Source organism: Colossoma macropomum, unplaced genomic scaffold, assembly GCF_904425465.1.
Source record: "Colossoma macropomum unplaced genomic scaffold, Colossoma_macropomum, whole genome shotgun sequence".
In the NCBI taxonomy this organism is placed as follows: Eukaryota; Metazoa; Chordata; class Actinopteri; order Characiformes; family Serrasalmidae; genus Colossoma; species Colossoma macropomum.
In genome coordinates, this window is record NW_023494787.1 from 37,236,037 (window position 1) to 37,247,855 (window position 11,819).

Genomic DNA, 11,819 nt, shown 5'->3' on the forward strand with positions numbered 1-11,819 from the left:
TTCAATCATCTTGTCAGTGAAGAGTGTTTCGAAGTACTGGAAGGGTGACTTTACAGCATCAGGGGGCTCAAATCTTGAATCAGGAACCTGGAATGTTTCAATGTGTTCATGTTTCCAGATTTGTTTAGGCCTGGGGGTAAAGGGTCACTGGTGTCCTGTGGCCCCTCTAAGGAAACTGTTTTTAGGGAGTTTTTCCCTTTTGTCTTCTTCTTATGGGGTGGTGGTTTAGAAGATGAACTTATTGAGGCAATGTCCTTGTCATCCATGGATTCAAAAGATGTTTCTACAGACTCTTCTGCTTGTGTGGGCAAATAATCAGGATCCTCTATTTGGTCATCATCATCACTCAGAGCAACATCAGACTCTTGAGGATTTTCTGGTATGAGGGCTAGGACAGTCCGTGGTCTTGCAACACAAAATATTTTAGTGTCCATCTATTATTTGTAAACACAAAAAAGTTACAAACCGTGTACTGTTATTAGTTATACGTAATATGTCTAGTAATATGTTAGTATACCACACATCAGTTTGTTAGAGAGACACCAACAGCCAGAACCAAATCCCTTGTGTGTGTTAAAATACTTGGCCAATAAATTTGATTCTGATTAAATATATTCAATGGAATAACAATAAATGTATCACATTAACAAAAATGAATGATCAGAGATTTTTATTTCAAAGCAAGAAGTCAGTTCTAGTTACATTAGCTTAGCATAGACACTTTTACCCTAAAGAGACAATTCGACCGTTTGGTAACGTATGTTTTTCAAAAATTATTTTACCCTTCATTCATGTATGAGAGAAGTTCACTCAAGTACTGTGGGGCAAGTTTGTTTACAGCTTTATATGTCAGTAAAAGAATTTTGTAATCAATACGAAATTAAATAGGCAACCAGTGTAGGTTTGATAAAACTGAGCTGATATGGTCAAACTTTCTGGTTCTTGTGAGGACACTGGCTGCAGCGTTCTGGACTAACTGAAGCTTGATAAGGCTTTTGCTGGAATATCCAGACAGCAGGACATTACAGTAATCTAGACTTGAGGTAATAAATGCATGAACTAGCTTTTCTGCATCCTGTAGAGACAGTGTATTTCTTAATTTAGCAATATTGCAAAGATGCAGGAAGGCTATTGCGGGTAGTAAGTTCAGAAATGTTTGTTATCGGAAGTGAAGTGGTGTCACATATCTTCTCATCAGGAACACAACAGCTACTGATCATTGGAACAGTAACATTATGACAAGAGGGAAATATTGACCGGTTTACTGGTATGAGCTTGTAAGACAGAGCATGTGTCACAATTGGAGATCAGATGTGCTGCCCCTGAGATTCCTCCAGTTACACTCACAGGTTGAGGGAAACACATAGACTAGTTCCAAAAAAGCTGCATTCTAGTAAGTGAAAAGAGATGGGAAAAAAACATTATCTCTTGGGTTATCTGAGGAAATGCTTGGTACATGACTTCCCCCTTGGCTTGTTCTCCATGCAATATCTGCATAAAGTTGGTGATACTGAACATGATCACCGCATCTACATCTGCATAAGACTTCATTTTCATATTTTGTCTTGATGAAAAATAGTCCCATTCCATTGTATGAAAAATTGAACGTATGTTCGTTGTTTCACTTCTACCAAAAACTCGCCATTAGTGAGCTAGGTTCTACTGCTTCTGAGTCTTTACTTCTGCAGAAATGCTTGTAATCAAGTCAATGTTGCACATCAGATGCAAACTCCTGCTTTCAACACAGTGTCACCTCCAGGTCCATTTTGCCATTTACAGGTAGACAACATCACACTGCCAAATTCAAAGGAAAACAAGATGTTTTGATCATAGTGTATACATTTTCTCACTGGATTGAAGGTTACCCAACTTCCAAGGGCACACATTGCTAAAATGCTGGTGCAGGATTTTATTCCTAGATGGGGACTTCCTGAGCAAATTGAGTCTGATGAAGGTACTGACTTTACTGGACAGGTAGTGCAGGCAGTCTGTAAACTTCTGAACGTGAACTGGAAACTTCACTGTCCATACAGACCACAAGCTTCAGGACAGGTAGAGCGTGCAAACCATGTCATCAAAGAACGGCTGACTCCATTGTCAGGGAGTAAAATGGACTGCAGCTTTGCCTGTGGTGCTTTGTAGCATAAGGGCAACTAGCAACAAAACCGTTGGGCTTAGTCCTTATTAAGTTGTGGCAGGTAGACCAATGCTGGTTCCAGGTGTGATTGATCTCTATAAAGCAGATGTGCATTTATTGTCAGATGCACTTTTCTTAACTACTGTCAAACACTAACACAAGCAGTACAGGCAGCTCAGAATCAGGTCAATAGTAGTAGTAAACCAGCTGAAGTTTGAAAGCTAAAAAGAATCCAATCAGGATTATCAAGAGGGGCATCCTTAAAAACAGGATGAGAGTTGGATAATTCAATGCAATCATGATCGTCCCCCTCCTCATTAGCATCAGTCAGAGAGGACATCATAAAAGAGGAAGGGTTGTTCATGGGTGCATTCTGAATTCCAACATTAGGAGCTGACAAAAGTGCAAGCAAGTTGCCCCATTTGGAGGCTGTTACTGTCAACACGTGGCCATTATTGAGTAGTGCTAACACAGAATGAGGACATTTGACTGTGACTATTTGTTTTAGCGTTCATGGCGCAAATGCTAACAGTGCCAGATAGGTAGCCTGTACTGCCCTTAAGCATGGACCCATTCCACATGCCACAGCATCTAATTTAGCTGAATGATAAGCTACTGGACGCAGGAAACCACCATGTTCCTGAGTCAGACAGGACGTCATAAAACCACAATCTTCATGTACAAAGACAGTGAAGGGCTTGTTTGGATCACAAAGGCCAAGAGCCGGTGTAGATATCAAGGCTGATTTCAACAAAGCAGCAGTTGTATCATCTGTGTGTGCAACAGGGTCATGTTGCCCAGGGTTATCTTTGAGCAGATCTTATAGTGGTTGTGAAATCGCAGCATAAGAATCCATCCAAGGTCTACAGTAGATGCATACACTTAAGAAAGCTTGCAATTTGTGCACTGTGGTTGGCAATGACATTACATTAATTGCAGAGCTTCTGGCAGGCAAAATTCCTCAAGAACCCTGTCTGACCCATTGTCCCAAATATTGCACACCAGAACAACACAACTGAGCTTTGTCTCGACTGGCCTTGTGTCCCTTGCCAGCCAAAAAATCAAGAAGTGCCTTCACGTCTTTGTCATGTGTTTCCTCATTCTTACTACTCAACAATACATCATCAACATACTGAATAATAACAGGGGACTGCAAAATGTGTTCTGCCTGGGAGAGATGATTTCCGAGAGCCTGATAGTAAATACTGGGGCTATTGTGAAACCCTTGCAGCAAACGAGTCCACTGCACTGAACATCCCGCACAGTGAAAGCAAGCCATGGCTGGCTTTGTGATGCTAATGGAATTGACCAAAAACCTTTGGCCATATCAACAACAGAAAAAACACTGTGCTGTGGGAATGCCATCAAAGATGGTGGATGGGTCAGCAACCAATGGAGTCAGCTTGTCAATATGCTGATTGGCTACACTGTAGTCTACCATTTGCTGGCAAGTTCCATTAGCTTTAGGAACTGGCCACACAGGACTGTTGGATACACTATGTTTTGACCAAGATACCTCTTTTCTCAAGCTGATCTATTATAGGCCTAACACCCTGCAAAACTTCTTTATTAATGGGATATTGCTTAGTACAAGGAGGCTGACAACCTGTAAGTACAACTGGTTCCATATCTAGAAGACCACAATCATCCTTATCATTAGACCAAATGGGCTGATCAGCCAAATCAGACTGCATTAAAGAGGCAATGTTCCAAATACAAGAATCAGCATTAATAGATAAAGAACAGTTCAATTTTTCGGTCCTAGACTAACATCTATGGGTGCAGATAGAGTCAAGAAAATACCAGCATTACCTAGTCCCTCAGCTGTGATGTGTCTATCTGTCAAAGGTACTCCTAAAGATATACAGACTGTTTCAGAAAGAGTGGTAACCTGAGCCCCTGTGTCTACAAGAAATGAAAAATCCTGTTTCCTGATTTGAACATCAACAAAAAAGATGGTTTTCAAAAACCTTACTGATAGCACACAGGTGGGCAGAAGCGGCTGGGCAAATTAGTTCAAAGCTGGGGCAGGCGGAGCTGTTGACACCTCTGTAAATCCTTGCACTGCCTTGATAAGCATAGACAACTGGTCTGGTGAAATACCCTGGACAGACTTCCCTGTTGTATTCTCCTGTGAAAACCCCTCAGAAGAACTGACTACAATGCTGTCCCTCATCTTTGTACTCCTTTTGTGAATATCTGCCTGTTTCTTACGACAATCTCTTGCAAAATGACCAGTTTTATGGCAGTAATGACACTCGTCCTTCTGACTAGAGAACTTCTGATTGGAGGTTCAAAGCAGAACCTCTGTTTTATCTGAGTTAAGTAGGTGAAAGTTACTTAATATCCAGTCTTTTATGTCTTTTATACAGTCCTCCATCTTGCTAAGTTGAAGGTTGTCATCTGGTTAGCTTGATATATACTGTATAACTGTGTGTCATCGGCATAGCAGTAGAAATTCATGCTGTGTTTACTGATAATGGTACCCAGTTTTAGCATATATAATGTGAACAATGTAGGTCCTAAAACAGAGCCTTGTGGAACACCATACTTTACTTTTGCAAGAACAGATGATTCACCATTTACATTTACAAACTGACAGCGATCAGTCAGGAATGATTTGAGCCAGCTATTCTTGTTACCCCTACAAGGTTTTCTATTCTATCTAGTAAGATAGAGTGGTCTATCGTGTGAAATGCTGCACTAAGATCAACGAGGACTAGCAAAGATACATTTCCTTGGTCAGGGAATAATGAAAGATAATTTACAATTTTCACTAGTGCTGTCTCTGTATATTGATAGGAACTTAATTGTTAATAGGAACTTAATTGTTTTGCCACAACGTTTTCCAAGATCTTTGATATAAAGGGAAGATTCAAGATAGATCTATAATTTGATAGTTCAAAGGGATCAAGGTTAGCTTTCTTAATCAGAGGTCTAATTACTGCTAGATTAAGAGCTTTTGGGATATAGCCAAGCCTAAGACAGGAGTTTACTATTGACAGCATATGCTTATTTTTAGGTTATTTCTGGCAAAATTTATTTGAGTAAACCTGTAGGAATCTGATCTAATATACAAGTAGAAGGTTTTGCGGAGGAAATAAATTTAACTACTTCATTTTGTTGAAATAAGGTAAACGATTCTCGCCTCTCTGTAGTAGTAACAATATTCTCAAGATCTAGATTGGCATTATAAGGCAGTAAGTTTGTAGAGTTTAACTGTGCGTTCAGAATTTTCTGCCAAATTTTTTTTTTTTTTTTAGCACTAAAGAAATTCGTGAAATCATTGCTGCTATAGGCTGATGGCATCTGGGATTCAGTAACTGTTTGGTTCTTAGTTAATTTAGAACTTGTGTTCAATAATAATCTAGAATTATTCTTATAATTTTCCATGAGAAAGAAGATATAGGCTGAGCATGCTACAGTAAGTGTGTAAATGACAAAAGATTTTAGTTTGAGACTTACGTGTTAGAGTACAAAGCTCTAGTTGGGGAAACAGGAATAGGTTTGGGCAGCGATGATGCTTTAAAGGCAGTATTTTTAAGATTTAAGACCAAGGTTTAAGACCAAAGTTTCACAGCTTTCATTATGAACTGCCGTGTATTACTGCTCAGAATGTAGCTCAGCCAGTTTGCATTGAAGTCCCTGTGGTTACTGAATAATATGCCTGGGATTTTAAGGTGTTAATTACATGCATTTACACTTGGTAGTCAAATGCGTCTCTAGTTAGTCACACTGATATCTGATTGTTATGTGGCATTGTAGTACGCAAATCAGCTACATATGACAACCAATTGCCTTTGTTTCACCTAATTTCTTTGTTCTAATCGAAAGAAAATCACAAATTTGTATAGCACTATTCATTTATTTTCTCTGGCAGTCAATTTGTACAAGAAGATATATAGAGAAGCTAATTTTATGTACATCCTACTTCAGATAAATTGTTATTAGTCTCAGGCATATACTTATGTGTATGTATTTGTATATAGAAATATCAACAATGTGTGTATAGTAGATTCATCTGGATTACAAATGACACTAATACAGTTTGTTTCAGCCAGGATTTTTATTGGAAACCAGTATGTCCTTGAAGTACATTTTCAAAGTTAAAATTCATTATTTCTCAGTATATCTTAAAAAAACTGGATAAACTGTAAAATGCTGCTTGTAAAAGTAGTGAACACATTTAGACCATTACTTGGTGGATCCGCTCAACAGCTTTAATTCTGTAGGTGTAGGTTTTACCAGCTTTTCACACTGTTTGGGAGAGATTTTTACCCATTATTCCTGGTACCTATGTGTTAAAAATTTTAATTTCACTTGCATCATATGTGTGTGGGTATGTATGTGTGTGTATATATATATGAAATGGACATGATTAACATGATTAATGGACATGCTTAACTTTGCCTTCTCATATAGTATCTCTTTTGACAGCCTGAGGTGGGAAAATAAAAATTTTTGAAGGTTAAGCACTTTGATGAATACACCAAAGAAAAATATACATTTTTAAAGAGGCATAAAATGAGGTATGTTTACAGAAAGTGCCACCTGGGTAACGTAAATTGACACTTAAGCAGTGTGCAAAACTCTCCCTGGTATTCAAGGTGTCCCAAAATGGCTGGCTACTCCAGCGTTGGGTGGGTGCTAATTCAGCCACCATAGCAGCACTGATGCCAACTTCTTAGGCAACAAAATGTTTAGTTATCAGTTCTTTTTTTGAAAGTGCTATTTCCTAGTTTGGTAATGTCCTTCTTCTCCATTAACTGAGATCTTCCATATCTCCTGAGTGTCTTAGGTTTGAGAAATGAGTAAGAATTCACTCTTTCCACCAGTCTCTTGGGAAATTGGACACGTTTTCAGATTTATAAACATACTGAGGCATATTGTAAAGTTTTTCAGAAGAATCTTGGGCAGAGTTACAGTTACAGGCTTTGAAGGACCAACTCAATTTTATACAGCCCTACCCTGAGGCAGACCAGAGCTGCATTATATATACACCGATCAGGCATAACATTATGACCACCTACTTGTTTCTACACTCATTGTCTATTTTATCAGTTCCACTTACTATATAGATGCAGATGTAGTTCTACAATTACAGACTGAGGTCCATCTGTTTCTCTGAATGCTTTGTTACCTTTTACCCTGTTCTTCAGTGGTCAGGACCAGAGGTGCAAGTAACAAATTAGATTTACTCTCATTACTGTAATTGAGTACAGTTTTTCCTGTAACGGTACTTTTTTGAGTAGAATTAAATTATAGTACTTTTACTTGAGTAAATTTTTAATGAAATACTTTTGCTTCATTACTGTATAACGTTACAGAGTAAAAATAAATTATAAGTGTATCTGCTCAGAAACCAATATGAACGAAGCGCGGTTAAATTTAAAAGATTCACCAATCAAAAAACAGCAGCTCTGCCAGGAAAAACACTACAGAGATGCCCAGTTTTGTGGAGAAAGACAGAGGAGGACTTAACCAGCTCACACGAGGAACAGACCTTGTCCAAAGAGTCATCTGTATTAATTTTCACATGAACTGAAGAAAACAGCATTATTATCAGCGACCAAACACAAAACTGCTGAGATCTGCTCTCACAACTCGACTTCAGCCTGAGGCAGCGTTAGCTGAGCTAGCTGATCTGAGCTAAACAGGTAGCGTGTTTACGGTTATCTTTTTTTATAATGCTTCTGTTTATTAGACTTGAAATCTGTTGTGTTTATTTATTAAGTGCCTTTCGGCTACTTTAGTTAACAGGGGTCGCCCACAGCCCACAGCTTACTGTTTATACACCCTAGTTTAGCTGCTGTTTGGAGATAAACGGTCATTTACGGCTGTGATACAAGAAATCTAGTCTAATACAGGATCTTCAACTCTGAGCAGTGATTATGTCGCGCTGTCGTTGTTTAAGCTGACAGGCCTGATCTGATCCCTCCCCACCTCCCGCCCTCTCTCTCTCTCTCCCCCCGCCCCCTCTCTCTCCCTCTCTCTCTCACTCTTCCTCTCTCTTTATCTTCCTCTCTCTACCTTTCTCTCTTCCCCTCTCTCTCTGTCTCTCTCTTCCTCTGTCTCTCTGTCTCTCTCTCGCTCTCTCTCTCTCTTTCTCTCTCTTCTTCTGTCTCTCTCTTCCTCTCTCTGCCCACCCATCTCTCTTCCTCTTCCTCTCTCTCTCTGTCTCTCTCTCTCTTCCTCTTTCTCTCTACCTTTCTCTCTTCCCCTCTCTCTGTCTCTCTCTCTCTTTCTCTGTCTCTCTCTTCCTCTCTCTGCCCACCCCATCTCTCTTCCTCTTCCTCTTCCTCTCTCTCTTTCTCTTCCTCTCTCTCTCTTCCTTTCTCTCTTCCCCTCTCTCTCTGTCTCTCTCTCTTCCTCTCTCTTTCTCTCTCTCACACCTATTAATGTGCATTGCAAGAAGGTGATAGAATGATATCAGAAGGACTGGGCAACATGACATTATTCATGGCGAGAAAGACTGTTTACTGTTTCTTACATTTCTTAATTAAATGTGTTATTACATTATATAAGTTAAAGATGCATGATTTATGCTGTTTTTTGAAGGAGGGGAGAGTTTTAAGATGTCAGAGAAAGATTATGAAAATGTTGAAAAAATGTTGGAATTTGGGGCCCAAGTGTTTTTGAACTGGTTGGACAAAGTCAGAGATGTAACTGAAAGAATGGTGAGAGAAAACCAGCTGAGAACAACCAGGTAAAAACTAAATAGTTGACCCAATTTTGTTAAACTGCTTGAATTAAAGCAGAATATTAATGATTAATCGTTCCATTGATTTTTATTTATTTATTTTTTTTTACAGAATTGCAATCCAAGGTCACTGGAATTCTTTCAAAGAGACAGCAAACAGAATCAGTGTAGAGGAACAAGGTAAAGTGAGGGAGTAGAGTGCAGGATGATATGATTGTAGCAGCACGGTAAGTCCAACCTGCTGAATTTAGATGAAGAGGAACATTTTAAAAAATAACTGTGTTACAACCCAAACTTAAAGACCAATTGATGATAGATAATTCATTGCAATTAATACTAAGAAAATGATAAAATTGTTTTATAGTATAGTTTTTCACTTTTTCAGTGTAGCTCAAAGTACTGAACATGAGCTCTGCCATGCTTGTCGCTCCCTTCTGACTGGTCTCAATAGCCGTCAACAACGCTTCCAGGGATACTAGCTCGTTACAGCTGTAGACAGTTTAGCTCTGTTTAAATGTTCTGCCTTCACCTCCCCCAACCTCCCAGTTCCATTCACAAAATGTGAAAAGAGACATAGCACGTTACTTATAACATGAGTTTATGCTAAACATTTCACAAACTCTCCCAAAGAAACCATGGTGATGTTTTACTTGAACCCTGCGATATAGCCTTGACATAACCATTCCTTAAAAATGGCATGAAGGATATCAGATAACAGATTTTGTTCAGTAATATAACAGTGTCATGTTACTAATACAGGTTATTATCATGATAGATATTGATCGATGTCATGACAGCTTCACATGCTAATTTTTGCTAAGCGTACTCCAGTTAGCCACTTAAACATTAAACATTAACTACTGACTGGAATTGAAAAATTAATGCAATTTAAAATGCAACTGGTGCATTTAGTTTTGAAAAGTGGAATTTGAATGCATCCATAATTCTATTCTAAATTTAGTTCTAGTAGAATAGAATTGTACTAGTATATTACCACTGTCTGAATAAATTTTGTATCTCAATTTTTGTCGATTTACATTTTTTAAATTAATTTGAAAACATCAGCTGTCCTTTGTACTGTGTGAAAAATTTCATGATAAATGGATCAACTGAAATGGTCCAAAAAGACTTGGAATAAAATCATTCCAGTAACTTATATTGAAAGTTAAGAAAGTATTTATCCTGTAAAAATGGTTATTCCAACAGTGGTACAGCGCAGCATAGTGTAAATCTGAGCTTTATGCTTCATGATGGATGTTTCTATTTCACAGCACCATCCGAAGACTACTTCTGTTCTACAAAGATGACCTACAAAAGATGATCCGTTCTCTAGCAACAGAGAAGGGTGTTCAACAGTATCTACTGTAAGATCTCTTCCTCATTGTTCAGTTACTCTGAAATCTGAAACTTTGTTTTACTTCAACTACATATCAGTTTATATTAGGGCTGTCAAATGATTGAAATATTTAATCGTGGTTTTATAATGTGTATAAGTTTTTTTTTTTCCATTTCCAGAATTTCCATGAGGTCAACGCAGTTTCCAAATGTCATTGCAGACATTCAGTGAGAGCAACAGTAGCTGCAACTGTGGACTCACAGAAACACATTCTTAGCTACACATTCATAAGAAACAATTCTTTAGCTAACTGGCAAAACTGGTTCAGACAGAGCCTCACATCTGTGAACATCTTCATCAGTTTGTTGCTCCTAACAATATGTGGTAAATACAGGAGTAGGTCTTGTGAAGTTTGTAAGGAAATTAACTTTAAACTTGGTTCTCTAAATGCTTTTGAGTGTTCCTAACACAGGTATGCAAAGAGAGCAAAGAAATATACATTCACAAATCTATTCTAAAATGTATTTGAAATGATGAAAAAATGATGATTTCCTGTGCTTTATTAGCCATAGTAAATATTAAAATAGTAAATTGAGATAATGACTTGGCATTAATCAGCAATCTAGAGGTTTTTCAGTGGACCGAAATTTAACTGAACTATTTTTAAGCAGAAGTAGTCAAAGTTAGATATCTTGCACATGGACAGTATAGAGTAAGGTTCTCGCCCAAGCAGGGGATAGAACTCCAGTCTGCAGCATGGAGGACAGAGTTGTTACCCACTACACCACCAACTACACCCAGGATCTCTGGTTTACCGAACAGGAACAGAGACTTTCAGCTACAAAAGCCAATAAGTTAACTTTGCAGTGAAGTGGCAACATAGTTTATTAATAAAAGTGGACTGTTTAAAAGCAAATTAACAGAAAAAAATTCTCACTATTTTAAGTTCATAACCAATATCTCTCATCTGTGCAGAGGCTGTGGCACTGGTCAAAGTGAGAATGTTAAGCACCACTATAAAACAGGACAATCAAATCAAATTTAACCTACACACAAAATCAAAAAAAGTTCTTATTTTGATTGAAAGTTCAGAATCCACTATTTTGACAGAATATCTCTTTTTTCATTGCTGATAATCTACAAGTGTGAAATATGTAATATGTAATTGCATCATGCATTTGTTATCCTAAGGGCTAATGTTTAATTAATGTGTATCTGAAAGTACAAGCCTACATTAAAACAAGATTATAACCAGAGCCCTTCATATCTTTAACAGAGCTGTGAACACATTAGAAGGGGCCATTCAAAAGGAACAATGGAATGAGGTCTGGGGGTGAGTATTTTGCTCCTCTTGCAGTTGATTTCTTCTTGAGTTAAATTCCAAAGGAATTGTCACTGGTAATAACCTCTAATAACAGCAACAGTGCCAACAGTGCTGTTGACAGCAGGTTGGATTATATACACAGAGCTTTCTCTTCCTTTTCAGGTTGTTTTCCTATAATACATGTAGTTAGTTTTACTTTAAGTTTTAAATGCTTCTTTAGTAACATCACTTATTTAAACTCCTTTGTTTCTCACAGAGCTGTGGAGTCACACTACTTTCCTGGAGCTCCATCAGTCAGAAATGATCCCTTGGAGTTTCTTTG

At 38.1% G+C, this 11,819-nt stretch overlaps 1 long non-coding RNA gene across 1 annotated transcript; it reads left to right on the plus strand.

Annotated features, from left to right (window-relative positions):
• The first annotated feature begins 8,680 nt into the window (after positions 1–8,680).
• Positions 8,681–8,985, plus strand: LOC118805985. The gene is made up of 2 exons (XR_005007073.1): positions 8,681–8,843; positions 8,950–8,985. It is a non-coding gene; the product is annotated as an uncharacterized LOC118805985 (long non-coding RNA).
• The last annotated feature ends 2,834 nt before the right edge of the window (positions 8,986–11,819 follow it).